Source organism: Lepisosteus platostomus, chromosome 8 (assembly GCF_059453375.1).
Source record: "Lepisosteus platostomus isolate fLepPlt1 chromosome 8, fLepPlt1.hap1, whole genome shotgun sequence".
NCBI classification, from domain to species: domain Eukaryota; kingdom Metazoa; phylum Chordata; class Actinopteri; order Semionotiformes; family Lepisosteidae; genus Lepisosteus; species Lepisosteus platostomus.
Window position 1 is genome coordinate 45,867,275 of NC_142618.1, and position 6,000 is coordinate 45,873,274.

Sequence of the window (6,000 nt, forward strand, 5' to 3'; positions counted from 1 at the left end):
CTCACGCGTTAACTAGTGCAAAAAGCAGACATGAGAACCAACTTTCTGTATGAAAATAGCCACATTGCATTAGCACATACTTGGTTGACTTGGGAAACGGTGCCTTGTAAATTTACCAAGTCATTGTGACTGCTGGTTGTTAAAATGTTTTAGTATACAAAATAACTTAGTATGGAAAAATGTCCAGCAGATTCTCAAATTTCTTAAATTACAAGTTAAAACCATAAACAGTAAATCATGAATTATCTTCAGGACAAAACCAGATAAGCATATACATTTAATTCATAAAGTGTAAACACTTTGATCCAGATGCTGTAAATCTTCTTCTTCTTCTTTTTCACAGCCTTAGTCCCAGACTGTCCTGGGGTCAGCTGCTTTGGTTGCTCTTCTCCATTTGTCTCTGTCGAGCACATCTTCCTCACTCACTTCACGTACCTCCATATCTTTTCTCACACAATCTATCCATCTCTTTCTAGGCCTGCCTCTTCCTCTGTTACCTTCCACCTCAAATTCCATTACCCTCTTTGTTACTTCCTCAACGTCCCTCCTCATGATATGTCCATACCACCGTAACCTCGCCTCTCGCATCTTCTCAACCACATCCACCACCCTACATCGTCTACGGATTTCTTCATTTCTGATCTTATCCTTCATTGAAATCTGCAGAATCCATCTCAACATCCTCATTTCAGTTCTTCTCATCAAGTTCTCTTCCCTCTTTCCAACTGCCAAGCATTCAGCTCCATATAGTAGTACAGGTCTAATCACAGTCTTGTACATTTTGCACTTTAACTTTCTGGGAATTTTCCTGTCACAGATTATTCCAGTTATTTCTCTCCACTTGTTCCATCCAGCTTTCACTCTTTGTTTTACTGCCTCCAGTGTTTCTCCTCCCTTTACCAGTTTTGATCCAAGGTATTTAAAGTCATCAACTTGTTTCAGTTTTCCTCCATTTGTCTCCTCAACATTGGTCATAGTATCTCCTCTTCTCTCCATTACCATTATTTCAGATTTTTCTGCATTCATTTTCAGTCCACCCTTTTCCAGACTCCTCTGCCATTTGAACACTTTCTCCTGTAGTTCTACTTCTGAATCTGCCATCAGTGCCACATCATCAGCAAAGATGAGTTCCCAAGGCACTTCTGTTCTTACCTCCTCTGTCAGTGTGTCAATAATGTTTATGAAAAGGAAAGGACTTAGTGCTGATCCTTGGTGTACTCCAACTGTGATTTCAAACTCTTTTGTCTGTCCCTGTTGTGTTATCATCTTCGTAGTTGCATCTCTATAGGTTGCTTGAACTAACTTCACCATGCTTTCTGGTACTCCTTTCTTCCTCAAGCACCAATACACCACCTCTCTGGGCACACGGTCATATGCCTTCTCCAAGTCTAGAAAGGCCACATACAGCTTTTTCCCTTTCCAGATGCTGTAAATGTGGATGGTTATTTCTATCTACAAGCAAGAGCCTGCTGGGTTTGTGTTTTCGTTTTGTTTGTAAGCAGTAAAAGATGGGATGTCAGGGCCAGGATATTGTAATGTGGTTCAGGCCACTACAGTGACCAAGGCGTTTGTCAGTGGTATAGTTATTGATGATTGCTTCCACTTAAAAATAGCATAGAGTAGTTTGCATTGATATGTCTTGATACAATGGGGGTAACTTGGCCTTTCCTTCTTATCCTTCATAGACAATTAATTTCTCCTTTTTTTCTTACTCCACTGACCAGCCCTCTTTCCATTACACAACCTGAATCTTCCTTCTTGTTGACTGATACCCACTGATACTGTAGATATCTGACAGACTGGTATCGCATTTCTTGCACTATTAGTGTATGAAATGCAAGTAAGACAAATTAAAACTAAAAAGGAATGGCCAGGATAATTTTCTGTACAGCTGTGGCAGTTACATTTCCTATCTGAGACTGAACAGCGAGACTGGTCATTTACCAGCATAGCTAATTTAATTTAAAGATCTTAATAAAGACAAATCAAGGTATTTTCCAGGCTGAGGATGCAAGGGTTTTTACTGAGGCTTTCAAGACTTCAACGTTCAGATGAATCACTGAAAGCTGGTTAGGAAATTCTGGAAACATCACTTCTTGTCAAAATTAAATGATTCTGAGTTACCAGAAACTCAAGCAATAGCCGAGCCGGTAAAAAGAGTACCAGCAAATCACTGCCAAGTGAAAAACCACCCGAAGGGAAATGAAGCCATGCCTGGATTAAATCAAAACTTCTACTTCTCCAGCAAATGCAACTTCTATGCTTGACAGTCGATGGCAGCTTTCTGTTTTCCTGAAGGTTTGTCTATAATTTTGACTGCCAGTCCTGGGTTTTTAATTTGAGAGAATGGCATGTAAAAGGGAAGGTTGAATTTATTCTGAGCCTCTGAGACCCTGCGAACTACTGGTTAGAGTAGAACAAGTGTCCCTGAATTATACCTGTCCTAACAGTAAACGGAAAGATTATAAAAACAACAGTGAATTTTTCTAAAACAGTCTTAGCTTTTTTAATTTAGTCGGTTTCACGCATTCGTCGTGTTCAGTTGCCAATTATACTGTCGATAATTTCCATTGATATTTTAAAAAGTACAAATATTTACAGAAAATCACATTTCAAATTAGTACATTAGTAACAGTCACTATGGAAACTGCATCAATCCAGGCATTAATAGTGCAGGCCATAGCACCCTGTTGAACAGTGCTTATCAGACCTCAGAAGATAACTGGAATGAATGACCTCAATGGAGGCCTGTTGCTCCAGTAAGTAGAGTTGGTAATCCTGTAGGTGACACTCTTCCCTCTGGACCAGAACTCTTAAACCAAAGCCCCTGTATAGTGACAGACAACACTGTGCCACAGCAGGGGCAGTCCTTCAAAGATGTTAAACCAAGGTCTTGTTACTGTTTTGTCTCCAAGCTGCTGGCTAATTTGAGTTTTGGGATTTGCCTTATTTAGCCTACCTAAACCGTCCCCTTCATGCAGTCAGTGAAACCATTTCTCAAGTGTTTTGTAATTCTATAATGTAATCCTAGCTTCCGCCTGCATTCCAAAGGACTTGTTTTAATTCCCAGAAAGTCCTCAGCCAGCAGCAGGTAGACGTAATTCAAAAGAATGGGACCACGCCTAATCTTTCATTCACACCGAAAGCCAACACCTGCTTTTACACACGTCGTTCACGGAAGTGTGACGCATGAGCGACATTGTACACACCACACTTGCTACACCTGTTGTACATTGCTATGCGAGGAAGTATTTTTTTAAATGGAAGCAGGTATAATAGTAGGATCTAATAGTATAATAGTATAATACAGTATATAAAATATAATATATAATAATTGTATAGTAACGGGGTAATAGTAAGATATACTGTGTAGGGGCAGTAGCATTTAGGAATACACTATAAACAATAACTTACGCAATGCACTAGTATTTACTAAGGACACTACAGTCAGCACAATGTGTAACTATGTGTTCAGTTATATTATCTATCCGATTCTATACGATGTGTTTATCATCTATCCTTTTGATAGACAAGTAACTTTTCGAATTCTGAAACAAACTTTTGGAATTCTAGTTTGTGAAATTAGCCTGGAACATTTTATTGTCGAACACTGCTTTGGTTACACAATTGATGGTTTATATTTTTATGGTGTAAAACCTGAACTTTTAGGTTAAGAAATTGTTTTGATTTTTTTTAATTATACCGTTCGTCTTATTTTAATACCATTCTGAAAACTGTACGTCTACGTAGTCAAAGTGCAGTATTCATACTCTATGCATGGTAAATGAATATAGGACAGTACTGTGTTCTCTGCCACCCTCGTGTGACATTAAAAGGTATAACATCATTTTCCTGTAATCATTTCCATCGGTCACGATGAACTGAGATTTCAATCGATGAACGACATACTAATAAAGTATCTGCCAAATACTAGAGCTGACCAATAAAATACAATTAAAAGTTTTTTTTTTCATTTCTATAAGATTCTTCTATAAGACAGTTTAATATTGTAGGGCCATCAGTGTTGACGTGTTGTTTTGTCGGACAAGAAAACACGTCACATTCTTGTCGTACCACAAACTGGGTAGATGCACAACAGTAAGAACCTTTGCAGAACCCTTCCTAACTTAATGTGTCTTCAAGCTTTCGGACGTATTAAAATGTTACATAATCTAAAATTAACATTGTTTGTGAGTATACAATTAGTTTATTAAAACTAGACACGAAATTGGGAAACCTAAACCATAAGAAGATAATTAATTCAAAGCAGTGCTTCACACAGCCTCACCAAAAACAAATGCCTGATTAACAAAGTGTTCTCTAACTATCATAAATGACAGAGTAACCACCTTTCTGTTGGCCTGTTAGCAAAATCGAGAATACTTTCATAAACGCGTATTCGTTTTTTACCCAACAACCTGTTGGTTTTTCCATGAGTTACTCAAAAAATGTGCGGTATTCTACGTCTCACTTATCCGCAATTCTCTTAATCATGGAATTTTCTAACATCCCATGAGGTAGTGTGGAGGAGCTCAAATATTTTGAAGTTTTAGGTCACCAAATCATTAATCAAAAACATGCTGAAAGAGTAGGTGCGCATGGATAACGGAATGTATTGTATATAATATTTATTGTGGAGGAAATGTCTTCTCCCCCCCACTACTAGGCTCTGTTCAAAAGGATCTGTCATGAGTTTGCAGCCCGTGGTTCTGAACTCGTTATGACAGGGAGTTAGAAATTAGGTGTTAATCTGAATTACCATCGGCGGAGTAACCATGCCAGCTTTCTTTGCCATTTGACAGTGTAATAGTTGTTTGTGGCAACGTTTCAACTAAATCTAGGGGTGCACATGACTGGATTCCTAATGACCTAAAAAAAAGTGTTCTCTAGTATGAAATGCTGATATATGAAGTGCTTGTAAAAAGAACAGGGCTGCCAGACCCTGTAAAACGAAGGGCTCTATTGACTCACACAGCAGGTACAGTAGGGGGCAGTGGCAATGTTGATTTTCAGAGCCTGGAAGGTAACTTTACCTCAGAGCTGCTCAAGGAGTTCCAGCCCACTGAGCCTAAGGGGATACGCAGCTCCACTTGCTAATGAATTCTGTTTCTATGGCAGCCTGGAGGTGCAAATCAGTTCTATTGGAATGTAATGCTCTTGAGAAGAGGTTGCTGGAACCTGGATCGCTGAACTATGGTCATGATGTTTCTCAAGCTGCCAATTTGTATAGCTTTTGGATAGAGAGGGGGAGAGGCAATGGAAACAGACGTTTCTTTTTTAAGGAATTTGGAATTGGCCATTATTCTTTTTTTTTTTTTCTGTGTGCAATACTTGATGGTTTGCAGCTATTCATGTCCTATAGGCGGGACCCATCATAAGTCAGTCTGTCAATAGATTGGTCTTTAAGTGTTAAGTTTTTTTTTAATGTCCTCAACTATTGCACTGCAATAAAACCTTGAAGGTTTCCTTGTCAGTCTTGGAAAATACATTTAACACATTCATTTTATGAATATAATATTGCTCATCATTTATAAAACAGTCCATTATCCTATCCATTTTCTGCCTTCCTGTACTGTATAACTTTGCACTTGTCTGTGTTACCTTTCATTTGCCAAGTGTCTGCTAAATGTTAGACAGCGTATTTGTATTTTTCCATCACTGCTTCTATAGTTTGCCACTCCTTCTATTTTTGTGTTACCCGCACACTTCAAAAGTTCAAGTAGGTAGCTGCGTCAGCATGCGTAGGCTGCAAAGGTATGACACCTGCAGAAGGCTCCACGGCCGAAACGTTGAGCCTCTTCTCTTTTCAGCATGGAATACGCCTTTACTTGTTCCATTATTTCAAACGTTTGCTCTCTGTGCTGGAGCCAAGATCACAGGTATAAATAAAGAAGACCTGCACACCAAATACACATCCCTATGGTTACTCCACTGATGACTGTACATCAGTCCAACTGGAGTTTTCTTCTCTTGAAGTTCATCTCCGCTTTCAAGGCATTA

The 6,000-nt window shown here is 38.9% G+C and overlaps 1 protein-coding gene across 1 annotated transcript in view; it reads left to right on the top strand.

Moving 5' to 3' along the window:
• Window positions 1-5,760, top strand: part of LOC148657430 (charged multivesicular body protein 4b-like) — a 29,719-nt gene extending 23,959 nt beyond the window's left edge. The window contains exon 6 of the transcript XR_015940967.1: window positions 5,721-5,760. The gene's annotated coding sequence lies outside the window, so the exon portion shown is untranslated. The remainder of the gene's footprint in view (window positions 1-5,720) is intronic.
• Window positions 5,761-6,000: the final 240 nt, after the last annotated feature.